Source organism: Amblyomma mixtum, chromosome 6 (genome assembly GCF_055824585.1).
Source record: "Amblyomma mixtum isolate Tamu chromosome 6, ASM5582458v1, whole genome shotgun sequence".
Taxonomy (NCBI): Eukaryota; Metazoa; Arthropoda; class Arachnida; order Ixodida; family Ixodidae; genus Amblyomma; species Amblyomma mixtum.
This window is the reverse complement of record NC_143017.1, coordinates 76,606,214-76,634,066: the sequence shown is the minus strand read 5'-3', so window position 1 is coordinate 76,634,066 and position 27,853 is coordinate 76,606,214. Positions and strand designations below refer to the sequence as shown.

Sequence of the window (27,853 nt, the reverse complement as noted above, 5' to 3'; positions counted from 1 at the left end):
CAGAACGAACAAAAGGTGTTATACGTTTGTCAGTTCTGAGCTCATGCGCAGGGCCATGCGGTATTCCTGCGACTCCAGGCGGGCATTTTCTAGCATTCGCGAGGTAACACAGGAACGAGACGGGCCTAACAAATGCGCCTGTCACATGTAAACAAATTGCTCGAGCTCGCGGATTTCATACGAACACGATACATTTTCGCTCGCGCGCGGTCTTTATTTCAGTTTTTTTTTTAATTCACTGTCCTCGGAAAGGAGGAAAGATGGATGTTTGGTTGCGGACTGAGGACTCGACGATGTTTGGTTGGACGAATGTTTGGTGGCAGTTTTGTTCGAAGCTAGGGCGCTCCGAATCCTCTTTCACACATCCCATCAGTTACCATTGCCCGTGAAAAACGACCAGCGTGAGAGATATCGCGAGACGAAGAGCTATTCATCAGGGGGTCGGAGCTCCGTGCTTTGTCCGCGGTTTTCTCGCGAACAGCGAGGAAGTCGGTGCAACTAAGCGGGCGGCCACAAAACAGGGAGAATGCGCTCGAGGTCTCGCTGACAGGCCTTATACACTCCGTAAAGGGTATGCAGGGGGTGATGGAAACACTGACCACTGAATGCGAATGACTGTGCGCGTAAGCATAAAAGTTGGAGCCCCGGCGAAATACCAGGATACGGACGCTAGAGGGACGGATGTCGCTGCCAGAGTTAGAAAGGCCGGAAGAGCCCCTACGCGAATCAAACGCCAGACATGCGTAAATAACTGGGCCGGTGGAGACGGCAAATTTATCTGAGCACTTAGCGGTCGCGGAATGGATGACTCTCGAAACGAGCAGGAAGGAAAAGGGGGCGACGATGTCGGCAGACGTAATGGAGAGCTGAAAAGGACGCGTGCGGGAAATAGTTACCGATCTTTGCTGCAAAAGCTAAGCGGCTTTTCGCTATTCTCGTGAGCGCGGACTGTCTGCTAGTTAGTGGGAAGTAACTAGTACATAGAGACGAACAGTGAGGGCTTAATTAGTATGCTAACAAAGCGCACTGTCTTGCAGAAGTTCGCGAACGGCATAAAACAGAAGCATGCAACAAACAGGACGACCGAGAAACTAAAGAACAAAACAAAAGAAAAAATCGAGCGAACAGTAGAATCCAAAAAATGCAAAACACGAAGGTACGGTTCCTTACGAATGTGGACAATATGAAAACCACATGCAACTGGCAAGTGGATGATCACGCATACAAATGACCGCAAACTCAGCTCGGATTAAGCGCACTCAAACGTCAACGGTGCATCGTTGAGAGGATTGTATTTGGCAAGGATGTTAATCACGCTCAGGTGAACTCTTAGTTTAATGTACTTAATAGAATACGCACTAACGAGTGGACCAAAGGCATCGGAAAGCCCAGCTCACGCAAGGTCCAGTAGTTATGTTACCATATTTGTTTTGATATGTGCTGAGATTTGGTGATTACTGAAATGTTCACCACAGCACCGAGAAGAAAAATACAAAATATATTTGCCTGTTCTGGTTGTTCATAGCGAGGCGCACGGCGAGATTTTTCTGAGCTTAAGGAGGTCACCCGGCATTTTATTTTTGCCTTTTAGCGCAACTGTTCGCAAATAGAAGTTTTGTCTTCTTTGAGGGAATGCTTCTGCACCAACACAGTCCGAGCCAGGGAAAAATAGCGCCAATACCGGCTGTCCTGAAGAAGCGCGCTTTGTTATGCTCTTTAAGCAGGTGCTGCCAACTCCTTCAAGTCGCTAGCGCAGCTCCGAAGGATTTTCTGGCAACGTTTGATGGCAGCGAGAGTGCGTGAGCGAAAAGGGCTCTGTGAGGCGAAAGATGCATTGCAAATTTGAATAAATGGTTAATTGAAATTGCAAGTCGACTTCAGGAGATGCTGAGGAGAGATAGAAGACACCAAGAACAGATAGACAAAGAGACCACTCTCACCGAAAACGGAGCTTTTGTAGCTAGAAATAAAAGAAAACAAAGAACAAATTCATGTGTCGCCAACACCGGCTGACTTAATGCGCAAGTAAAATGCTTGCGTCGGCACCGTTTTTTTTTTTGCGTGGTTTCCAGAGGATACGCAAAAATTAAGGGGCGGGGGGGGGGGGGGGGGGGGGCACTTAAGCTCCTCCTTAAGAGCATGGCGCGATAGCCTATCGGGTAATTCCCGTATATGCAGAAGGGTCATTCTCTACTTTACATTCATAGATCCCTGGGAGTCCTCATACCCCTCCTGGCGCGGTGGTGCAGCGTCTAAGCGATGCGCCACTGCCCTACACGATGGCAGGGCAATGGCAGGTGCTCTCAGCGGCGGGCCTTGTACGGCCCAGGTTGCTCTTATCCCGAGTAATCAGTCAAATTTAACGGCCACCTGCCATGGTGAACAGTTTTGTCACAATTCGGGCTGTAGATTGTGATGACGCCACAAGGTCACGTGACCTATATTGCCCATTTAGGCTGCTTCTCAGTTAGGTCTGGGATCTTCAAAGAGCAAATTAGCTGCAAGAGCTGCCACACGCATAAAAATGTACAGATATCATACTCGACTTGTGTTATAGTTTACAAATGATAATCACAACCGTAATTACCGCGTCGATGAAAACGGCTGCTGACTGATGCACTGTTGGTATCGTTAAGCCATCTGTAGCTTATTGAGGCGTGAATTCGACGTCCCCACGCCCAAAATTAGCAGGGCCGTACTTTTAACCACACGCACTAGATGATGATGATTTTTTTGTGGCATAAGGGAAACAAACCGTGGCCAAAGAGCGCCATGGAACAAGTTTGTTTCTTTGACTCAAGGTGGGGGTCAAAGACCCATTTCCCAAGCATTTCCCCCTAAGGAAGCCGAGCACCAGGCACGGGAAAGCTTGTACCCACTGTATCACCGGTGGGTACCCTGCGGCACTGGGGATCGAACCTCGTACCTCTCGCATGCGGGAGGTGCGGGGTGAGGGGGTGAAGTCTTCACTGCGTATTAGTGCACGCAATATTCCAACTTAAAAGGCTTAGACAAGTACCCAGGTCCGGCCGATACTCAGTAAACGATAAGAAGCGCTTTGTTAGTTATTATCAATTTATCTGCTAATCTGAACTCCCGAGATTTCGCAGTCTTAAGTTTTGGCGAGTTTTTGAGCACAGTAAAGTTCCACAGGTTCTTCTTCTTCTTCTTTGCACCAGGGGTGCCCCGTCGGAGACGGTTGGTTCCAACTTGAAGACTGAAGCTTATTTCTTCGCACCAGGGGTGCCCCGTCAGAGACGGTCTTGCGATGCGGTGACACGCAGGGATCAAGGGAATGCTTGAAGATTTATATACAAATAATTACATTGTATATACAAGTTTAGGCACTCGAGATACATTAAACAGCAAAGGACAAACAACCAAAAAGGGTGGAACTGGCTAATACTAGGGGAGGCCCCTACTCGGCGTAGCTTAAGATGCGTAGCATCTCACCTTAGCCCAGAACCCCGCTTGCGGCTCCGGAGCCCAGTTTTAAAGCCCTAAAGGCCCGGCCCACATTCCGTAGCTTCCAATCATGTTGCGGTCTCAACATCATTGGTTCATCCAGGGCATGGCCAGCCCTCCAGCTTCCGTAAGGTAGAGCACTCTCTCCACCACAAAATAAAAACAAACACAAATAGACATTCGTGCCAGCACGTGCGCGAATAGGTACCGCGGGGCGGGGTGGACACCCGTACTTCTTGGCGCGTTCGCGAGCGGCCGCGCTCCAAATAGGAGACGCTTCGCTTTGAGCGCCCCCAGCCGCGTTCCGATGACCCCGCGTACACTAACGATCCCTTACAAGCACGTTAAGGTCGCTGAATAGGAGACATAAATTGAATCTCACAAGAACTCTCAAGAGAGAGACAGAGAGAGAATAAACTCACTTTCTCTCTCTGGGGCGAATACAGGGTACAGCCGTGGCCACGCAGTACGTTCAGCGGCAAAGACATAGCAATTGTACCCACACTACTGCATCTCAGTTCACATGATGTGGTTAATTCAGCTGTTTTGACAAGTGCTTTGGGTCAAGCGACTCAAAGCACATCTGGCTATAAGAGCGTTTGCTATCTTTACGGTTAGGCTGCGCGCCAGGTTTATTACGCTACAGATTCATCCAAGTCATTTTGCTACCTCAAACGCTTTTCAGAAACACAAAACAAAAACCCTCTCTTACTAGACGCCCCTCAGCGCTTGGAGTGTAGGACGCACTCTCGTTCTGAAACTAATTTTACTGCTTAAGTCCATGGACTTGAGAAAAAGTTTGTTCTTCGAAGACTCTGATACTTAAAGAGCGATCCGCCAGTGAGCAGAGCTTCCAAATTAAGGAGAAACTTTACTCCATGGAACGAGGATCACGCGTGTTAAACCAGGGAAATAATGGGCGCAGTTTTTTTAACGTCCACTTTGTTTATTACAACACCAGCGAGATTGCTTTCGTGATCCGCGAATACGCTCCCACGGAAACTCAAGGCTATGCGTAACAGGGCTGAAAGGTTCGATGAAACGCTCCCTCAATTACCTGCTTCCATCAGGCTCTTCCTGTTACTTCGTAGTAATCTAACCGAGATTTCCCAGGTGCCTGGTTGTGCAAAGTTGGAGCCTAACAGCCGAGCATGGCTATTTATAGCAGCTTGCGTTGCAAAACTAAACCCTTGTTCAATACAGTAGTTAAGGTGTATGGCGGATTTCAGGGAACGAATAAAAAGGGTGATATGTGTTGCGTTTCCGAAGCCTAAGCTTAAGTCTTGCGCAGATGGCAGCAATAAACCTAATAATTTTGCCACTTACGGAATAAACAGGAGAGGAATGCATTAGTTTAGTTTCGTGGGTTATTAACTTAATGTAATGCACTAAATTTCCCGGAGGAGCATCTTTTTGCGAGATCACTCCCCTCTTTCGGTATTCTATAGTTGTGTTCAATATGCCCTGTTGTTGCCTTGTGAAGTTTCAAGCTCTTCGAAAAAAGAAAGCTATCCTAGATTTCTTGGCTTGTGTGCATCCCATGAGAGAGAACTACGAAATGAGAAAGGGAGAAGCGGAAAGACTAAACCTAAGTGCACACTTATGCTCTGACAGGCTTGTTTTGTGTGCTTATAGTAGTGGCCCCTTTGCTAGGTGCCGCATGTTACGGGATAAGAGCGCATTTAACCGCATGCGGCATTGAAAGAGTGCAATGGATGCAAATACTTATATCATACAAATCCGTGGCTCGGCACAGGCATGTTGTGTATAAATGGCTATTGTAAAACGCAGCATGGAACGATGAAGTAGCGCAGAGAACACAACGTACAAGACGAAAAGATGGCGACAGGGACGAAAGCGCTGAGAATTTGAACAGCAAGGGTAGCTAAAAATCACGTAATCCTTTCGTCTAGTCCGTTGTGTTCTTTGCGCTGGTTCATCAAATTTCGGAAGGCCAATTATCCAAACAGCAAGTGCTGCTGCGGCATGAAAGACTGGAACAGAACACCCAAGCTGAACAACGAAGGAAACGGGTCACACGTAAGAACCGCGTGTGGACGTTCCTCCACTACAAGAAAAAGAAGTATCTTAGCTCTGTCTGCATGTATACACCTTAACTGGGCTCCAGACAGCGTGCATACACTGGTCACAGCTGTTAGAACTTCTCATGTCCATTTTCTTCCATGCTCTTATTTCGCCTTCCTTGGTGACGCAGTCATAACCACCGCCCTTTCGAGCTCAGAACTGAGGAGTTAGTCAAATTCACCGTTGACAGTGCGGTTTGTATATATACATTGCCAATAAGCTGTAAAATCTTTGTTTGTTTATGCTCAAAGCCACCGGAGCTCGGCGTTATCACTTAGTTTGTGACGTAAGATGCGTTGAAATTTACCTGCAATGTTTGTCCCATCTGCCCCATCGATCTGGCGACGTCGCACGGTATATGAAAATCCCCGGAGACTGTCAGCGACGAAAGGCACCTCCAGCGACCGGAACAGCAGGTTCTCCTCAACACTGCTGAACCACCGTCAGGGCCCTTCAAGAAGGTCGGGACGGATCTTCTTATTGGCCTCTTCCCGAGGCTAACTTCTGGAAACAAATGGATCATCGCGATGAGCTACTACTTGACCCGCTAAGCCTAAGCAAAAGCTCTGCCGAACGGCGCAGCAGCAGAAGTCATGAAATTTTTCGTGGAATGCATTCTTCTAAGACACGGCGTCACCAAAGTTTCATCACGAACAGGGGAATTCGAGGCAAAACTGATGTAAGCCATCCTGTGCTAAAGTCGGACAAGTCGCCGAAAGACAGCCGCTTACCATTCGCAGACAGACGGCCTGATGGAGCGTTTCAACAAAACCATCTCATAGATGCATGCCATATAGCATGTCGACGCGGATCATATGAAACTCCGGACAAGGGACTATGTATTGGCCATGTCAACACACCAACTAGCCCTCACGCAAGCATTACACTGCTGCATAAGCAGCTTTCCCATGTGCTTGAAATATACGTATATTGTTAAGCATCTGCGCGAATGGCAAAGAAAGCAGAACAACATAGTTGGCGTTACTGGAAGGGTTATTCAAATATTCCATCGTTACGCATGAAGGAATGTTACCATTGTACTTTGGCAAGCTTAGTTTGTTGATTGTAACAAGAAAGGAAGATTCACGGGTGGATGCTTTCCTTGTACTCTGAGTACACGCCATGCTACGATTCATCTCAATCTGTCCCATACACCAAGAGTTAGAGGCACTGCAGTCACCCCAGGTAAAAAAAGTTCCCTATCTGCGTGCTTGCACAGAGTTAGCATATTGCCTCGACGTAGACCTCCGCAACATAGCGACAAAGACGATGGACGGCAAAGAATAAAAAAAAAATGAACAAGGAAGGCCGCTTCAGAGCGCGAAGATGGCAGCGATTTGACGACGCGAGCGGAAGCTTCAAGTGCGTTTTTCCGCCATTCGGGAACTTTCACTCGGACGATGATGGAGGGCGCACCTTTCGCGAAACGCCGGAGAGCGTCGTTGACACCGCGCTGCAAGCAATCGAGGCTCTCCTCTCCTTCCGAGATGTTGTCGCGAAAGAGTCAAAAGAAGGAATCCAGATATGAAGACGGAGACGACGCGAGTAACGAGCTGTACTGGCATCCGCTCGACAGGAAGAAACAAAAAAAAAATATTCAACACAGCACCCTAGAACGTTGAAAAACAAAAGTAGCGAGAGTTTTGAGGAAGCACGAGAGCTATTTCTTCCTGTCGTGAAGGAATGCGAGCCTTCGTCTGCAAGCAGTTCAGGACCCTTTGTGGGCCGGCATACAAAGCTGCATGCAAATTGTGCGCAAAGCACTCTCAAAGCATTGCCAAAACCTGGACAGAGTCGCTATTCGACGATCAAAACAAGTACACAAAAAGTAAGGAAAAAGTCAAGACTGCTCTCGGTTATTCTGAAGACGAATGACTTTTCGGGAAGAAACAATAAGGCATACCAAGAAAGAGGGCGCGCGTGCAGAGGCAGCTACTGAACAATTTACTTTATGCTCAGACATTGATGACGGAGGACAAGGCAGCGCTTAGGTGTGTATTATTAAGCACCCTTGATATTAAAGTAGCTATGTGAAAGGCTGCAAGCGACGGGCGTGTCCCTCTAAAGTGGCGGCCTCTATTGTGCCACTCAGGCCTCCGGTCCCGTTTTCAGTTGGCGGGTTAGGTTTAGCATTTCTGAATAGTTGCAGCAGCCCTGTCCACAACTCTTCATACGTGGAGGAACCTTCCCTCATTGCCATTCTGGGCTTCTCGTTGAACGACGTGCGCGTTCAAACAACCAAAAGGGATCCTTAGAGTCGCGTTTAGTTCAGATTTGTTCTCGGGCTGGTTATCTTCCCTTTTTAGACATTTTGTAGGCAGATGGGCACGTTATGGCCTTCCGAACGTAAACTAAATTTTGCTATTGGTTTTCGCTTCTTCCGTAGTGTGCGTTACCAGTTACAGTGATTCCTTATCCATCTAGCTGTCTGCCTGCAGCTCTAGCTCTCGTACCAAAATTTACGTAGCGTATTTGGGCTTTAGAAATGATGCTTGAGACATTAACAAATACTACTCACCCGTGAAATAAGTGTACGGCCAGTGCCCGCTTCAGTACTGAATTTGTTCTTCCAGGCAGTTTCGGTTTCAGTATCAGCAGTCGAAAGACAGTTGCGACGTCACAAGTGAGCATGACATCACGTGAGGCGCACAAAAAATTGCAGTGTAATGGATATTTGTTCGCTTGCTGTCATTCCGACTTGTGGAGCGTAAGAGTTAGAATGCATTAAAACGACAAAGCAGCGGTTATATGGAAGTTTCTGTATGCCTCGGGTGATCTCATACCCACTTGTGATGTCTCAATCACCGTTTGGCAATTGAAATCGAGGCTGAAACTACACAGGAACACGAATTTAACTGCAAATTATTTATTAAGCGCTGACCAATTCCACTTAGTGGTCTCTGTTGATTAATGTCATATGCATAACTCCAGAGCAAAAAACAACGTAAAATTTGGCGTCTCCACTCCTTTAAACGCCAGCACAGCGCGTATAAGCATCGGTGTCGTAGCACGATTGGCCTTAATACAGATTTCCGATACAGGTTAATACAGGTGTCCAGATTGTGCAGTGCGTCTCACCATTTCGTCCAGTCCTCTTTTTAACGCTCTCGATTTAGATGTTTCACAGAAAAGCGACCTAATTAGTCCTCGATCCAAATTGCTCTAAACAAAGGACATCGACCAGATGGTCAGCAGTTGCCAACCTTACCTTACTTGCTTACTTGCAGAAACCACAATTAATGTTTATGTTGAAAGACGTGCAGCTAGACGTTTGCAGGGCGCCCACATTAAATATTCTTCGAGGGCACATCAAGGGGCTTGGTGGCGCGGCCTCGACATGGTGAAGCCCGCAGATCCGTTCGCGATCGTCGTGTAGCTACTAAGTAAGTGCGTGCGAGAGGATTCCTTTCAGTGCGAAAGCACTGCTTCACGTGGTCAAACCGTCTCACCGAGCTTGTGTGAAGCTTGACCCTGAAGGTGACCTGACAAACGCAAGCATAGCAACTGCGCATACATAACAAAAAAAAAAATCGTTGGAGGCACTTAGATATCTCAAGTGCGGGAAGGCGAAAGCCGTTTACGACTCACTGCACTGATCTGAACTGGCCGCGCTTGAATTTGTTTCACGACAGAGGAGAAGAGCGTGGCGAGAGGAATCAGTGACGTCACGCTGTGCACACGCAGCGCGTCGGCAGTTGTTGCTAGGTGGCGGATCATTTCGCCGTCCTTTCGTCTGATGTGACGTCATCATCCACTTTTCCTCCTTTTTGAGAAATTTTTACCCAGATTATATATCTTTAAGTGATCTTTAGCATTAATTACGCTGAATTACACATTTTTCATTCTAATTTGGCACAAATCCGGCGTTTTTCCGCCAATTCTATGATAATTTTCGCTATGCTGTGACGATTTCCGTTGTATGTGACGTCACACCGTTTCCGTCGCTATATCGACGTCCGCGCTATATCGACGTCCGACGCATTTGGTAGTTTTTTTCGCTATGATTGGCTACAGCTAATTAACTAATCAGTCTACAGTCATCAAACTTGGTGTCGGCGTTACATTTCGTCCCCTCTATCTGATGCTACCACTCGTTTTCTCTTAACCTGATTAGATGCCGCGTTATTCGTGGAAGACAGCGTTACACCGGACGTGACCTTGGCCACGAGTATGAGCCATAAAAGGCTTTCGCCTTAGTATAAAATACATACTGCCGGGACTGGGTTTCGAATACGCTTCGGCGCGAATAGATCAGCTTCTCAGGCCACTGCACGAAAGCACTATGCCATCTCCGCAGCCGATCAGTGCAAGAGAGTCTTGTGCTTATGAATTGTACCTCACCGTCTCCATCAACTTCCATCTACAGCACTACCGGATCTGATAAGCTTAATCTCGACCAGAGCTTAACCTTAGTTTAATATCGTCGCCAGACGTACCGACGACCCAGAAAAGCAAACACATGAACCCACCAGGCAAAACACACGCTTTCTCACGTCTACTAAGTTTAGCTACGTTGAAACCCTATCACATTTTTTTTTTCCCCCCAAGAAGCGTTGCGATTGTTTTCTAGTGCTAGTGCCGAGCTCAGAGTGCATTGCCGGCATATTTTCTAGGCGTGCAGAGACTGCTAGTCTGCTGTCGATAAAGTCTGGGGACAGTAAAAAAAAAAAGAAAGAAAAGCCAGGTCCTTCACTAACGGGTGGTATACCGGCCAAGAATGGCCGAACTCTCCGCGCCTTGTTAACAGAGGCTGATGAGGGCCTGGCCTCAATTAAGTCCAAATTAGGAGCTACAAGCATCAGAGCAATGCCCACAGAGCAAACCCTTAATGAGCATGTCTTGCGTACTGCAAGAACAGAACAGAAACGTTCGACAACACAATCGTACACAGATGGACTGCTGTCAGCATCCACTCAGCCACCTAATGAATTACCCAACTTTCATGAATAGTTTAATTAATGGCGGGGACCGGTTGCAAGCCCGCCTAGGAACAAGGCATATTAACTTGATGCAGTTAGCAATCAAAGGGGTCTTTTAAACGTGGCGCCGGAGGTGTTCAAGTTAGCAATTAGAGAAGATTGAAACCTCGGTTAACTATTGGTAACTGCCAGAACTTCGCGTGCTTTGCACAGATAATGGGCTTCCCTAGCCAATCGCAAGCATTCCGTATTTTTAGTCATGGAAATCTGCCCAAGGGCTTGAGCTGCATACCGTGCTCTTCTTAGGGAGTGAGCTAGGACCGCTTACTTCCTTGCAGGGCAATTTCTGTTTGCAGTGGATAGCATTGACAGCTATACAGTGACAACTATCAATGCGGAATTCAGCTTGGTTAAGGCAAGCTACTTAATAATGTCTGAAACCTTCGAACTTAATGGCATACCACTGAGTCCACGAGTGTTCCGAGGTTTTCCATGCAGTTCACAAATAGCTGATTGACTTCGCACGTGAACTAGGCGCACCGTTTCAAATTCACTTCGAGAAAGTAATTATCTCTGTCCTGTCCTAAAATCCGGCATCTGGCAGAAGCGGGTCTCTCGATGGACAGTGCAACGTCCAATTCTGCTTGGATGCAGGCAACCGCTCATCGATCCTTTCGGGATTACATTCGTTCAGCAAACCTTTCATCATTAATACAACCATTAAATTTACGTCTTGAAAGAAAAGTCATCGCTAAAAGGTCATTATAAGTATAAGCCCACCCAGAAGCAAGTAAAATAATTCCTACTACGATACCTAATTGAACCACGGTACTGTAATCGAACGGTACCTCGCTGCAAGTAAACCCTATAACCAAAGTCGAAGCTCTGCCTATGCGCTTTATAGTAACGTTCGTAATATATGCCATACAAAATCTTGAGGAAACTTCGATTGGACCCAGCCACAAGAGTCTGACACTGGTAACTGAAAAGCGGTCTTAATCCACCACTGTTGACACGGAAATCATTCGACGTATATAGGAATGTCTTATCTAAAGACGATACCGTCTTTTCAACCGCCGCGGAGGCGTCGTGACAGCTGTTAAACGCTCCATCAAACACATTAGCAGACACTTAAACAGTGTGTTTAGGATACTTTTGAAAGCATACAAGGGGCCGCATGAATCCTTTTATTAGGCGCCGGCTACTCACCATGGAGGCGAAACATCGATTACATTAAGCACCTGAATTATCTATGGACTGCTTGCATAACATGCCTGATGCTTCACCTATGATGTTCCGCAATTTTTGAAACACACTTTTTGAGCAAGAAACCCGCTTTCTTCGGCAAGTATTGTCAGCTGTGTAGCGCGTCAGAATACAGCTAAGGCTTGCTGATTAGTGGGCTGGTTAACTAATATGGTATGGTTAACCTTTTAATTATTACTGTTAGTCTCCTTATTTAGTGAGAGGCGTGTAGCCCACCGTAATATTCATATCAGTTCATAGAATTTAGAAAACGCATTTACCCACCGCGCTGTGGCCCAACAGCTTCTACCTACATCGCGTCCAAATCCTTGCGCTTTCAAAAAGCTTGCAGTCAAAGCAACCTCGCCAGTGCACGTACCTCTCCGAAATAGTCAAATCTGGTTGGGCCACAGCGCCGCAGGGTAACTGAGTTCTCGAAATTCTAAAAACTGATATGGATAATACTAACTGTTGGCTGCGCGTGCCTCTCGGTAAATAAGGAAACCACGAGTAATAATTAGAAGGTTTGCTCAATATTACTTAACCAGCCTACTAGTTAGCACGCCTTAGCTGTATTCTTGTGCGCTACATTGCTGACAATGCTATGCCGAAAAAAGCTCACTTCTAACTCAATAAGCATATTTTTAAAAATTGCAGAAATTTTTAGATGAAGTACCTTGTATATGTTACGGCCACTTCCGTTATCTTCGGATACTGAAATTACAAAACGATTGATTGGTCCGATCTGCCCGTTCTAGCGCTAACAATTAAGCGAGATTAACAAATGTGCTAAGATTTCCAGCGCGCTAGTATCGTCACGAAGGCGATTAGAGAAACTCTGCGAACATGTGGCATGCTGAACCTTGTTAAGTGCATCAGCATAGGGGCCCATGAATCTTTCCTGTAACTCATTGACAATGGCAATGTATTCCAGCAACGTTTGCATTTCAGCTCGAGTCTAAGAAATTTATACAGGCCTAAAAGAAATCTGCCCTGCTCATGAGTAAGGAAAAAATGTGCTAAGATACGTGCATTGATCTTTGTCCTATCACTTGTATGAGGCGTCTACATTGTTCGGAAGCAACGAAAAAACTGATCGGTGTCTTCCTTATAAACAACTTTTCTCGTCACTAGAAAGCCTCCACTCCAGAACGACGCTTCCTGCAGGTATCGTCATCACCACGGATGCAGAAACCTTCTCCACTCCTTCCAGCGCGAGTTTCGCTTGAGTTCATCATTATCATCATCAGCCTGACTACACCCACTGCAGGGCAAAGGCCTCTCCCATGTCTCTCCAATCAACCCTGTCCTTTGTCAGTTGCCGCTATTGTATCTCCGCAAACTTCTTAATCTCATCCGCCCACCTAACTTTCTGCCGTCCCCTGCTACGTTTGCTTTCTCTTGGAATCCACTCCGTTACCCTTAAGGACCAGCGGTTATCTTGCCTTCGCATTACATGCCCTGCCCAAGCCCATTTCTTCCTCTTGATTTCAACTAAGATGTAATTAACCCGCGTTTGTTCCCTCACCCACTCCGCCCTCTTCCGATCTCTTAACGTTACACCTATCATTTTCCTTTCCATAGCTCGCTGCGTTGTCCTTAACTTAAGCTGAACCCTCTTTGTTAGCCTCCACGTTTCTGCCCCATAGGTGAGTACCGGTAGGATACAGCTGTTGTATACTTTTCTCTTCAGGGATATTGGTAAGCTACCATTCATGATTGAGTTCATACCGCCAAACAAAGCTTTCCGGCCGTTAAACCATGCCGACAAATGACATCTCCTAGATGTCGCTGAAATGCTTGACAAGGTTCCATCAGGCAAAGCTTTCACTGATCAACATCCATGAGATACCTCCTAGTGTTGCTCGTGCGTGTGACTTGCCGTTACGTCGCACTAATACCATTCCCCATTTTCGGATGCTTGCGCATTCTGTGCTGAAATTACGAATTTCAAAGACTAAATAAAGTTGCGAACAAATCTCAGTGCCGTACAAAACTAGTGCAACAAGTAGCAGACGTGAATGCAAAGTGATTTCCTTTCATTCATCTACACTGCGCTTCGAAACGCTTTTCTTTCTCGGCTTTCATACCGTACAGTCACTTGCACTGTAATGACGTCTAATAACCATATCACGCACCTTCCGTAGCCTTAGAACACCTTACACGAAACATTACCTCACCCCATTACCAACACCTTCGTGCACTCGTTTTTTAACTTAAAATTCAAAAATCTGACAACACGATTACGACTATACTGTGTAATGCGCTATTACGACGCAGCTTACGGGTGATTTCAGCGACTGAATCTGGACTTGTGTTGATAAAAGGATTAATTTAGCATTAAACAGAAATTAGACGATTAAACTAAAGAGTGAAGATACATAACTCCTATAGGATAATGTGCACACGAAAAAAAGAGCACGAGAATGCAGTACATAAGCACAGCACAGAAAGACTCTATGAGAGATATGCAGATACGTGCTAAAAATGAGAAAACATTTATATAGCAAATACAAGGAATTGATCGATGGCTGTCATGCAAACATAGAGACAGTTTCCTGCAGCTGTATCGAGTTATATGCAGCAAATGCATGGGCTACGTAAATCCAGATATGTACAGTTATATGCAGCAAGGAAATTAGTGAGTCATATGGTGTACTTTATGCGGCATACATATAAAGAAAAACACAGTTTAGAACAGTACATTCACCGCAAACCGGTCAATAACACAAACGAATTCATGGACATTCACTACAAATTCTAAGGGGGAGTAACGGCTACAATGGGGCCGCTGTGACTAAGACCTATCTGAAGGTAGATTGTACAGGTGACGGGGCTATACAAACCAAGCTGGCCGAAAAGCATGCCTCGTGAGGCCGTTTTATAGTGACACGAAAGGACATGGTCATTAGTGCAGAAACTCCTGATCTACTATAAAAAAATAGAAAAACTTCCCTTCCAGAAAACTGAACAGCTACATGCAAAGGCGCCGCATTGTCTGAAAAGTAGCACACCGACAACAACTTGACGCGAAACCCTCACAGCTATTGCGACAAAGCACGAATACACATGCAACTACCAGAAGTCGCGCAAAGCGGCTGGGAGAGGTACGACTGGACGTCAGAAGGCGGGACACTCCAAGACCCCGGAAACCAGAGTGTACTGCCCTTCAAAACACCCAGGTCCCTGCCCATTCTTGCGCAATGCGCCGGTTAGACTCCTGGAGCGGGCAATTCGCGCACTGCGCCTACAGTACAATGTCCCATCGCTGTAAACGGCCCCTCGTAGGCACCCCCCTCCAACTGCCGCATGCACTGTGCGCAGGTGCCCTGGGAGGAACGACGTCGTTAGCGACAACCATGAACCTGCAACCCGCCGCCTGTGTTCAGGAGGCACTAGAGGCAGAAGAAACACGCCGACGGAGACATATTAAGGTAAGTATTGGTAGTCTTGGTACCGTAGTAAGGGCACTAATCTAAAAAAAAACGCAAACAGAATTCGGAGATCTTTTGTAGTTATTTTGGGCGTGGTTATGGTTATACAATGTCATTCTCCTTTCATGTTAGTTTTTTGTGGGTTATGTGTTTCACTCAGTTGTAAATTGTGGAGTTTAACGTTCCGAAGCGACACGTGAGCTATGAGGAACGCCGAAGTGGAGGGCTCCGAATGAACGTGCGCTGACATATCGCACAGCATACGAACACCTTTTTGAGTTTCGCCTCCATCGAAAGGCGGCTGCCGTGGCTGGGATTGAACTCAGGGCCCTCCGGCTCAGTAGCCGAGCGCTCTGAACACCGTGACACCTTTCTGTAGGAATCACTACAGTGTAGTCTAAAGAACTGCTGTTTTACATATCGGGTTCGTCTTTATGCATGTTTCTCTTCAGCTTGTATTCCTCTTAGTATTATTGTTTCATAATCAGAGGTGCAATTCTTTCCCTACGAGTGCCAGAGAGAATTTCAATACGCGAGCTGCTAATCGGCATGTCGATTTTCGTTTTCTAAGGTTTTTCCTACGGGCAGGTTTTTCTGGCATCCCTGTATCGTCGTTTTATAACCACGACAGCTATTCCTTGTCTACATTTATATAAGCGAAATTTCTATGCGAGCTATCTTAAGCTGCATGTGGTTCGCTGCCACTTCAGTTCTTCCCTCGTGCACAACCCCGTTTCAGGGAAATTGAGTAATAAAATTGATAAATAAACGTCCAAGCAAAAATTCGAATCTATGTTATGAACAGGAATCAGTATTCAAATAGCGGAGTACTCACTAAAGTAGCGTTTCACATAATGACGTGTTTTAAGGATCAAGCTTGAGCTCAGTAAAAATTAAGGCGTGAAAACCGAAACACGAAGTGAATATACACCACGTCTAATCTTTGAATGGTTCTACAAACACGCCCTATTAAAGAGCAGCTGGCGTGGCGTTATTTGTTACCGCATTAATGGTACAGTGTACAGTCTTTGTCAAAAGTAACCAGGCTGCATGGTTTGCTTCTAGGTCGTACAGTGGAGCCCTCACAGCTTCCCTGAAGCTGAAATGGTCGTTAAAGGTAAGGACGGGGGGTCCTCTTACCTTTCAACACCTTTCGATCTTTAGGAAAGCCACAAGGGCTCCACTATACAAGCTAAAAGCAAACCATGCAGCCTGGTTACTTTTGACAAAGACGGTACATAGAACGTGGGCGTTAACTACTGGAACACATATGGCTATGCTTTCTGTTTGTCGTCTTTTACAATGTAAATGGTCTCTCGCACCCCCTCCTCGCCATCTTACACCACAGATCAATCTGGAATTGCCTGTGCTGGTATTTGCTCATGTCTGCCACCAAAAGCATCCACAAGCTCACCTGTCTTTAGTGTTTCGTGCAGGGAAGACCAAGTGTTTGAGAGAGGAACAGGCTTTTAAAGGCTTCGTGTCAACTAGTGGATTGCCTGTATTAATATTTAAGGGATCTTAAAAGGACTGGATTTGTTACACGCATTTCGCTTCTAGTCTCAATGATTAATGAGAGTGGGCGCGTTATCCGTTGTTCACACTTAACCTGTGTGCAATAACTTACGAAAGGGCTAAAAGGGTGCCGCAAGTTTTTGATAGCTCTATAATTTTTGCAGAACGAAAAAAAAAACTTGCTCAAAAATTCTCCATGAATGAATTCCGAACGGATACTCGCGCGATAATCACACAGTCGAAACGTGAAAACACCGACATCTCTGCTTCAAGCCGTCATGCCATGCGCCCCGCAAAATCGGAACTTCTGCACATCAGATCCGATCCTAAAGACAACACGAGTTTGCAAATCTCTCTGACGGGAGGCCCTATCAAAGAGGTCGGGGAGCTCCGCATACTAGGTCTGTTCATCCATAACAGGCTCAGCCCGGAATCCACTATTGCCAAACTCAAGCGCGTAGGCGAACAGGTCGGACGCATGATCCATCGCGTTTCTAACAAGCGTGGCGGGTTGCGAGGCAGGGACGCGCTTCGGCTCGCCCATGCCTTCGTAACCAGCAGGATCCTCTACTCCGCTCCCTACCTTCGCACTACGAAACAACAAGAATTAAGAATCGACACCATCGTTAGAAAGGCTACAAAGCGAGCACTGGGCCTCCCAGTGGCCACCTCCAATGTTAAGTTGTCGGCGTTGGGGGTGATCAACTCCTACCAGGAGTTACGGGAGGCCCACCTCGTGAACCAATATACGCGACTCTCGCAGACGGCATCCGGGCGCCGCCTGCTAGACCGCTTGCACATCCAACACGAGTGCACTCCAGAGGAGACGTGTCGGATTCCAGAGCTATGGCGTCACAAGCTCTGGGTCCCTCCACTCCCGCGCAACATGGACACACATACACACGAAGGCAGACGAGAGGCGCGCGCTCGGGCCCTCGAACACCAACACGGATCCAAACAGGGTGTATACTACGTTGACGTGGCAGGGCCGTCGCCCAATGGATTCTACACGGCCGCAGTAGTTCACCAGGATCAATGCGTTAACGGGCTCTCCTTTCGAGCTCGAAATTCAGCACAGGCTGAGGAAGTAGCCATTGCGCTTGCCGCCTCGGACTTGAATTCGAGGGTAATCGTGACAGATTCGCGTCGAGCCTGTCAACACTACCTGGCTGGCGAGATTTCACCTTTAGCCTACAGTATATTAAAGCGCGCAGTGAGGGAATCGGACCCTTCGCCCAAACGCATAGTTTGGACTCCAGGCCATCAGGGCGTTAGAGGTAATGAGGCTGCGGACGCGGCTGCCCGAGCGCTTACCTACCGGGCACCTCACCCAGGCTCTTCCGGCTCGGAGATTGTGCAACCGCTTCTGCGGTTCAGAGAAATTCTGGACGACTACTGCGAACGCCATCGCCTTTTCCCGGTCCCTGCTAAGGGCCTGAGTAAAGCTGATGAGCGAACTCTGAGGCGCTTGCAGACCAACACTCTGTTGTGTCCTGCAATAGTAAAACATTTCGACCCCAAAATTGATGGGCGCTGCCCTCACTGTGGGGAAGTTTCCGATACCTTCCACATGGTTTGGGCCTGTCAAAAGAATCCTTCCCTTCCCCCCAATCCTTCCCCTTCCCGAGAGGCATGGGAGGCAGCCCTGCTCAACTGCTCGGGGCTGGAGTCTCAAAGGGCTCTAGTCCAACGGGCGCGAGTAGCGGCCTCGTCCAGCGGGGTCCTGGACTAAGGACTCCACCTATGTAAAGGGCCATTTTTGGTCTACAAACTCTCCTGTTGTTTATTAAAAAGTTTTCACCACCACCACCGTAAGACGCGCATATTATTTGTTTACCGCTGCTTGCCATTCTTTCAGCGGAGTTTCAAATGCGTTTAGTGTCCCTAGCTTCTCGAGGCGCCAACCTCACAAATGTCTCCTTTTGTAAGCATCTGATTTCGAGAAGAAAGTGTGTCGCTGAGCCACCGAAGCTACTCAGTTCAGCAGCTCTCCCATCTACCCCCCGCCTTCCCTCTCACCGGAGGTATGATGCCAGTCAATCATACGCTTTTTCAGGGCGGCTGGCTTCTCACATAACCAAGTACAAGATATGAAAACAGAATCACCGACCAGTCTTATCGCCCTCCCTCTGGGACGAAGAGAGACGGATTGCTACCCCACACCCAAGCTATCAGCACAGCGCACTCCTTGGATCAGACCTTCGTTTTTTTGGGGGGAGCACCCACACCTCTCGACAGCGCCCACTTCCTAGCCACATTGCTCCTGTGGCAAAGGTTCACCTTCTCTTTGGTCAGCAACCGCACCTCTTGACAGTCACACTTCGCGGCCCACATGTTTGCTATGGCACAGTCAAAGCTAGAGCTGCTAGCCACGACACTACAATGCTGATACCGTTTACTTCGGAGGATGTATGAAAACCGTTTAGTTAGTCGAGCGTAGCCTTCTCTCGAATTGGGTGGAGCCCCTAGTCCAGGGCCCCTACAGAGACTGCACCAGCTCTTCCCGCTTCACCAGGTACCACTGGTCTTCCAGGTTCGAGAGGACCAAAGCCTCTTCCCATCGCTCTTGTCTCTCATACTGCTACCGCTCTGAAGCAGCAAAACTTCATTGCTCTACAGCCGCTTCTCGCAAGCCTGTTGTGCCGTTCGGCAGCAGCGGCAGGACGCTATTATTTCTTTATTTTTTTCTAGGCCATCATTAGGTATGTATGGGCAGGGACATTGTATTTTTCGACCATTTTGCTCGTACCAGCATACTCTTTGTTCAATCGCCGGTGCGGGCAGGCCACTATTATTCTTGTTTCTTTTCACCCATGAATGTCGTATTCCAGCTGTCTATATTCTATCACCTTATTGAGTGTTAGCGATGAAGGCTTATTGCTTTTTAGTTTTTTAGGGCAGCCCCAAACTCAGGTAGCCGATTCCTCTCCCTGAGCCCGTTGTGCCTTAGGTGGTGTGGGCAGGGGGCCATTATTTTTCATTTTTACTTCCACCAAATCTTAAGTACGTTCAATTCCTCTGCCCCCTGTGCCACTGGTCGTGTGGGGAGGGCACTATTTTAGAGACAAGCTCTTACCGCCATATTCAAGAACGAAACTTAATCTTAAGTTACGACTTAAGTGGTTCTCCGGCCCTTAACGCGTTTCATGAACTGCCCTTGCACTTAAAGGTGCACTGAAGAGGATTCTGAACTTGTCTTTTTGCCGCGGGAACTCGATCTACACGTTCCAAGCATTCTTAGAAACTGCAACTCATTGCCCTGTATGGCCGATTTCCCTAATTAAATCGAATTAACGTCCGGCTCCCGCCCTTTTTTTTGAATTCTGCCTCGTACGATGGGCGGAGTCGACCAACGCTTGAAGTTCCTTTCAGCCAGCTCCGTGGAGGCTTTGCTTTCGCTTTATTTTGTTTTTTAGGTTTCCATGAATAAATAGTTTCATTCGCAGATAATATAGCCGCAAAATAACCCCGCAGAAATAAAAATACGCGCGGACTATTTGCTGCTACGGACTACTACGTATTACTCCGCCGATGGCAGAGCGGCTAGCCGCCACGGGACTGGGTGAAAGGCACTCCACGCGTTGGTCGACTCCGCCCACCGTAGGAGGCAGAATTCAAAAAAAAGGGCGGGAGCCGGCCGTTAATTCGATTTAATTTGGTAAATCGGCCATACAGGGCAATAAGTCGCAGTTTCTAAGAATGCTAGGAACGTGTAGATCGAATTCCCGCGGCAAAAAGACAAGTTCAGATTCCTCTTCAGTGCACCTTTAAGTCAAAGTGAAAGACGCACTTATCGACCCCAGAACTTTGCTGCGTTAAGCAGCGTGCCTCGGCCTCGGCGTAACCGACCACGGAGCGCAGCGGAGGAGGAAAGACGGCGATAGCCAAGAGAGAGAGAGGATGAAAGCCAGAAAGGAGGGAACGGCAGCAGCGTGAAGAGTAGAAAAGAGTAGTGCGCGCCGTCGTGTGCTCGCTGATGACGTCACCGATATAGTATGCATCACTCCCCAGAGATGGTGCCACAGCAACGCGCACTGTAAGCGCCCGAGGCAAGGCCCATCGGCGACAGAATGCTGTGCGTGCTGCCCAAGTTATACCCAAGTCGAAACCCAGAGCCGCCTCCGTTTGGCACTGCGTGTTCGTATGCAGTTCCTTGCGATTCGAGTATCGCACCAGCTGCGCTCAATAAACGCTTTACCAAAAGGCGTAATCGTCCGCTAATTGCTTTCTTATTTTTTTTTTATTGCGAAAGCAATACTGCTCGAGGTTTCCGCTCTTGGCCATCGTCCCGGAGAATCCACCATTGACCTTTAGCGTGACCTATGTGTGACGTCATACCAGCTGTGGAAAAGTAGGGCCCCAACTCGGCTCGTCGCGATCGTCCCAGCGAATCCTCCACGCACCGCTGCCGTGGGGGGAGGCGCTCGCTCTACGTGACGTCATGCCAGCTGTTGAAAAGCGGCCCCCCAATTCGGCTCGTCGCAGTCGTCCCAGCGAATCCTCCACGATATGTCGGATGATGTGTATAAGATGAAGCTGCAACGATGTGCTGCAGCTAAGAAGCGGCGGCGTGCGGAAGAAACGGATGAAGAGCGGGAACAACGTTTAGCTAAACGGCGTGCATATTATGCAGCCAGGCGAATGCGTTCAACATCTCTTGATCTGGGTGCTTGCTTTCGCAATCCACTAGGCTTAACCAAGCTAAGAATCTGCCAATTTTTTTTAGATTGCCCACCATAAAGTTTGTCCAGTTTCTCGAGGGCACTTTTATCTTTCTTTATCAGGCCTAAATAACGTAGGCATATCAATTTCCTCGCACTAACCTATAGGCTTCGTGCAGATATTCGCCGAAAAAGTCTCCCCCCCCCCCCCCCCCCCGCCCCCCCCACCAACAGCGCAAGTTTCGAGGCCTTCACTGCGCTTCTGACATCACCGCGTGCACGTCAGCTACACGCGTAATTGTTCCCGGCAGCGTATGCATTCACCTCGGCGTGTTCGATTTCCTAAGAACGCGTGTGTATAGATCGGCGCTGCGCGCAGCCGCGGCACCCATCTGTAGCAGGCACCGGCAAGGCTGCGCATTACCGATGCTTCCTACGCAGGTTCCCCGCCGTCGTTGCTACCTGCTCTGAAGCGAAACGCCGCCTTGCGAAACATTAGGCGCCGCTGTTTGCGAGTTTATTTGCGCACGCAGTACACGCAAGATTCGATCGACGTCAACGGGCGCATAAGCTAGCGGAAGGATTCCGACAGTTCACTGCTCAGCAGTAAGTGTACGGCTGACGCTATAAGGAATGTCAGCCTATATTGCACGCTCTAACACACAAACTATCGGGAGCAATAGTTTACGGGATGCGGGTAGGCGGAAAAGAAAACTTAACGTCAGCCAGTCGCCTCAAATGACTGAGGCTATGAGTGAGGTGCGTGTTTCATGCGCTGGTAACAACACCAGGTGAGAGTGTCGCGAGACAAAGCAACAATTAAAAAAGAAAAGTTTGAAAACGCGTGCCATAAACTTCTGCTGTCTGTCTGTGGCGCGCGTCAAGCAGTGTGGTAAAGACGAACTACTGCTCCTGCGTGCTGCGAAATATTTTTGCAGCCGCTTTCAACGCCTGCGCTCTGCTCAAGCTCGGAGCCTTAAGAAAACCCTTTTACGAGGCCGCTCATGACGCAGGCGCATACTATAAGTCACGATTTCCATCCGTACACTAAGCCTTTCCCAGCGCGTTCAGCGAGGAAATCGAGCAGAAGAAGAGGATGAAAATACGTAAAATAACACGACGTTTCCTAATCGTTCCCAATAAGCTGGCGAGAGCGCACCACCATTCTCGGTATTTGCGCTCAAAGGGAGAAGAAGCCAAGTAGTAAAGAAATTCGAGAGGGCTGAAATACATCTTTTTCTTCGCCGGAAAGCGATCAGCGCGCAGATTCGCCGGAAGTAGCAGCAGAAGCGGGCCACAGCCGCGCCGTAACATGGCACCAACGGCAATTCCATTAGCGTCTCGGGATGGAATTGAGACGTCTGGCCGGGGAACAACCACGTGGAGCAGCTGCTGTTATTCCTTTTGCTCTGCCGTTTTATTTTTTTTTTCTCGAAACGTCAGGCTTAATCTCGAGCGGAGAGGACGGACAAGGAGGCGGCCAGGTCGTGTTCGCTGAAGCAGTGCGGCAGATGTAATGGTGGAGAAAGGAAAAAAAAACCGGTAAAAGGTAAGGGAACGGCACTCGGTAGCGAACAACTGTTGAGGTAAGAACAGACGCACACCCGTGGTAAGCTTTCGAAAGGAGAGAAAAAAGAGGCTTCTGGAAGAAGCGCGGAAGAGTGGCGGATGCTCTTTGTACAAAGTGTACATCCATCGAGAGATTCCGAGGACAGGTAGAGAGAGTGGGGGATTAGGCAATGGAGTGCCTCTTCAAGGCTGGTCAGGTAGTGGCGAAAATGGCTTACCTGTCGTATACGTCTCAGTGTAATACCTTCGCGCCGGATTAAAGTCGGGCGAAGTTTCATCAGCTATGACTTCCATTTGCGTTCCTTCGTCTTTGACTTGAAGTCAGCTTTGCTTAAAGCAGGAGTGACAGCGCACTTCGACTCATTTTCCTTGCAAACGCACTCTTTTCTTTCACAAAAAAAATGATTTTATTAAAGTCCGATCTTGGAACTTAAATGTCACGGAATAAGACGTCACATTGGACGAAACTTAAAAGTGTACTTGAAGATAAATAATTTGCACAACGTGTTAATGCAGGAATGCTTTTAAAGGCTACTTTTTCACCTCTCTTTCCCGCAGATTTTTATCTGTCCGTCCGTCCGCATCACGACGAAAGTCTAGCATAGAATCCACTCCTTTTAGGCGCCAGTACGGGTGTTGGAAGCGCGGCGCGCTGATGTCGTTTGCGCCAACGTGAGCCCGCAGCACTGCTGGGTGGTGCTGCTTACAGTCTCTACTGCTTCTAAGACTGAAGGAGGAAAGTTCACGGGCCTTTTGACTGGCTCCAACTGGGCCACTATCATTGCTGCAACACACAGGATATAGTTTATAGAAATAGATGCTAAATGAAAGTTTGAACGTATAGGCACGCGTCGCAGCAACCACGTCTGCCGAAGCGATGACGCCGGCTGCTGCAGCAACAGATATTCCTCCTCCTCCTCCTCCTCATCATCATCATCAGCCTGACTACACCCACTGCAGGGCAAAGGCCTCTCAAATGTCTCTCCAATTAACCCTGTCCTTTGCCAGTTGCGGCCACTGTATCCCCGCAAACTTCTCAATCTCATCCACCCACCTAACTTTCTGCTCCTCATACCCATCTATAACCTGGCATGTAGCTCTCAGAAGCTCATGCAAACGTCAATTGCTCATGTAATAGCTTGTAGTTAGCGCGCCAAGACCAAAAACAGCGTTGCTAAAAATTGGTGCTAATGTCGTTCTCAGCGAAGCACAAGGAGAAAAGCAAATAATTATATTAAAGGTGGGGTACCAAAGATAAATTTACCCACTTATGAATGCTTTGAGTGTGGCAGACAAGCGCTCGAGCCGCAGTGTCACTGCTTCCGCGGGCAGGAAGCACTTGCGAGATTTCATGTCCCTGTGAGGACTAGAGCGCTGTCGGTCGCCGTCTTTATTAGGCACCACGCCGACACGGCGGCAGTCTTCACAAGGCAATCCATTATCATAAATACGCTCTGCCTGCGGAAGCAAGGACCGTGTAGGTTGAGCACCTGCCTGCCGCCCTCACAACTGCTCGTAGTGTAGTTAAGGTACAACATCGTAAACTGGTGCTGCTACGCGGACGAACTGCACTGATCGGGGCTTCCAGAATTCTCTGAGCGCTCAGTTACAGAATAATGCGTCCGTTTTTTTTTTTGTGTGTGTGTGCAATATTCACAAAGAATTGGGTAAAACAGCGTATCGGAAGACGAGACAAGAGAAGGACAAACACCAGCGCTGACTAACAACCAAATGGTTTATTGCTACAGGCAAGCCATATTGCTTGCCTGTAGCAATAAACCATTTGGTTGTTAGTCAGCGCTGGTGTTTGTCCTTCTCTTGTCTTGTCTTCCGATACGCTGTTTTACCCAATTCTTCAAACGTGTACCAACCAGCCCGTACTTCGCTTCTTGTGGAATTCACAAAGACCACACAGAGCGTTTATCGACGAATACCTTGACGACGTCCACTGCTCTCTGGCAAGACCATTAAACTGGGATAGTCCCTGATCAATCAAGTCTTCAATACTGTGATTGCCGCATGAAGGATAAGATTAATAATTAAACTGATCAACCAAAAAAAAGTTACTCTAATCAGTCAAATGAGCGTCATAGCTATCTTCTTCACTGCATTCCGGCCAAGCCCATACAGAATACACGTCATTATTGTCTTTTCTGATAAAGTGTAACTATCTAATAAAATTTCCCCACGTATGTAGAATGAACTGCACATTTTGTGACCGCGAGGCGACTCGTAGCGGCAATCGCGTTTTGCTGCTGAGTTCAAAATTGTGGGACCTGTCTACTGTGTAATGTAAGCTCACGTTGAAGAAGCCCATGTGGTCGAAGATAATCAGGAGCCCTTCCACTACGACTTCTCAAAAGACCGCGAGCAGCTCCGGAACGTTACCCCCCTCCCCAATCAAACAACGTTAAACAAGTTACAGAGACAATCCGCAGCGAACTTAAAAACTTTTTGAGCATAGTATTTTCTGGTGTCATGTTTCGTACAGTTAGTGCCCACTGAACCTTTCGTATAATTCATTGAACTTTAAACGCGGCAATCCCAATACTTTCTGCTCGTGTTACACTGTTAACGCGCCACATCTGTATCAGGGCGCAAAAAGTGGCCGGGGAATTCCGCTGCCGTCGATTCCTCATTGCAGAAGGAGGCTGGAAGAAAAACCAATTATTTTTAATTCTTTGCGCCGTTCCTAGTTAGAACCATCTGATTAATTACGCGGGCTTTTCCAAAGCAATTATGGCTCGCACGATTTATGGCCTGCTTTCGAAAGCCATCCCTTTTACGAGGAGCGAAAATTCCGTGTGTACATGCCGACAAGTACGGAAAACTACTTTTTTAACTATCACGGCGTCCAAGACAATTATTCTGGCGAGTTTCTCGGAAATTCATCGCACCCGTTCAAGGGCAATACCACTCTCGTTCATAGCGCCTGCCGGGAACTTAATCATATTTCTGTATAACTACGAGCTGTGCCAGAGGAAACACTTATTTGCTGCAAGTGTCCAAATTATTTTAGCTGCTGCATCGAACTTGAAAAGGCACAATGGGATAATGCAAGCGCCCAAAATGAAACTACTGAGAAAAAAAATAAAACGAAAACAATAAGTGAGTTTCTAGCTTATATTTCCGGAGTAATTGCTGACCGCAAGGAAATAAATCATTCTTTTTTCATATCGCCTCGAAGTGGTGTTATGTTTGTTTTCTCTTGTTCCTCAATTGTTTACCGCCGCTGGCTCGCAGCCTTATCGCTTTCTCTTGGTAACATGAAACGCGAGCGGAACGCTCTGGAAAGATTATGGTCACGTGCGGCAGTTCCTATGATGTTCGAGATTGTTGTCTCAAACGCTTCCTGTCGTTCCAAATTTTATTCTCTGTAAAAGCAAGTTATCCGACTCTTTCTCGCTCTGTTGATGTATCCCCGGCAGCAAAAGGCGCATTTATATGTAAGAAAATTGTATTTAATTATTTTCTCGCTGCCGATTCAAACTCCTGACGTCAGAACCGAAATGGACTCCGTGACAACGGTTGATAAGTTAATGGTAGAGTAGCCTAGCCTCAGAGATCAGCACCGGTGCAAAACCTCACACCGCAGTCTGCTTGCGAAAACGGCCGCGGGGGACGACACTTGTGATTTATTTTAAGGCTTATAAAGCTTATAAAGCTTATAAAGCAGAGCTTATGAAGCTCAGCTTTCAATGAAAGCAGTCGCTCTGCGATTGGATGGATTCGATTGGATTGGATTGGGCTCTGAAATTAAAGCCCGGTAATCCATCAATACAGGCCAACTTGAATTTGCCCTCAGTTCACCTTTAAATTGAGTAAACTGAACATGGCCGAGAGCAACGGGCATACCGAAACGAACGAATGCCAAGTGCATACGCTGCCATTACCGCTTTTTGCCGAAGGAGCGCCGTTTACACACGCACAAAAAATGGGGGACTCTTGCTTACCTCAACAATCTGCGTTTGTTGAATTTCAATACGATATAGAGTTCACAGGACTTATGAACAAATTTTTCGCGCGACCCTCCGTGTGGTTAAGCACATATCGTGCTGACTGCCTCCATTCGAATGATCAATAGTAGACGCATGCAAACCCCGACACACCGGAAAGCCAGACTCCTACCTGGGGTGGATCGGATTGCGCATATTTCCTCCTAAGGGTCTAAGGTCATTTCAAAGCCGGAGAGTAGGACGCCATTCGCGCTGCTTTTGCGTCTGTAGAAACTTAATCTGCCACCACATTGCATTGCATCGCAAGGGGCTTCGGCGTAAGCGTCCCCGTTTTCCCCTCGTAACATGTTTTCCAACAAAACGAACTTGCGAAACTTGGGACTGGATACACGGTCACTATTGCGCTCCCTTCTTAAGCCCAGAGGGTTTCGAAAACAGTGGGAGTCCTTTTCTTGCACCCACCAATAGTTCCTTGCTAGGAGCTCGCAAGCATCTCCCCCAAATGTTTCATTCTCTGATTCCGAGTGGCGTTCGGCTATTCCGCCGTAAAGGTCCCAGCGTCAGCATAGGTTCCATAACTCCTTATTTCAGTAATGCTGCCTTTGGTAGCAGCTCTGCGCGCGTGACTTTCAACGACTTTTTTAATCTATCGTGTTTTCCTTACAATTCCATTCAATGGTATCTGCCACCTCAAAAGACCCTTTGAGGATAACTTGTAGGACTTTTCACACCGTATATAATTATTTTTCTAGGACTTCGTGCCCTCGAAGTACTTCTTTAATGAAAAAAAAAAAACGACCGAGATTCAACAGAACTCTGGTGCGTTCATTTCTGTGCTGATTTGGACACATCAGATGTGTTAATTTGTACTCTGTACAATTATTAAACTGAGCTTCGCAATACTGTGAAAGGTTAGAGCACAGCTTGCCGCGCAGATCAGTGAGCGGCGGCGTCGATGACAACGTGATCGCCCATAGACCCAGCGACCACCATGAGCCAGGCCG

At 47.5% G+C, this 27,853-nt stretch overlaps 1 protein-coding gene across 1 annotated transcript in view; it reads right to left on the bottom strand.

The window, feature by feature from the left end:
* LOC149339435 (atrial natriuretic peptide receptor 2-like) overlaps positions 1-27,853 on the bottom strand; it is a 169,547-nt gene that overhangs the window by 49,391 nt on the left and 92,303 nt on the right. The gene's annotated exons all lie outside the window — the stretch shown is intronic.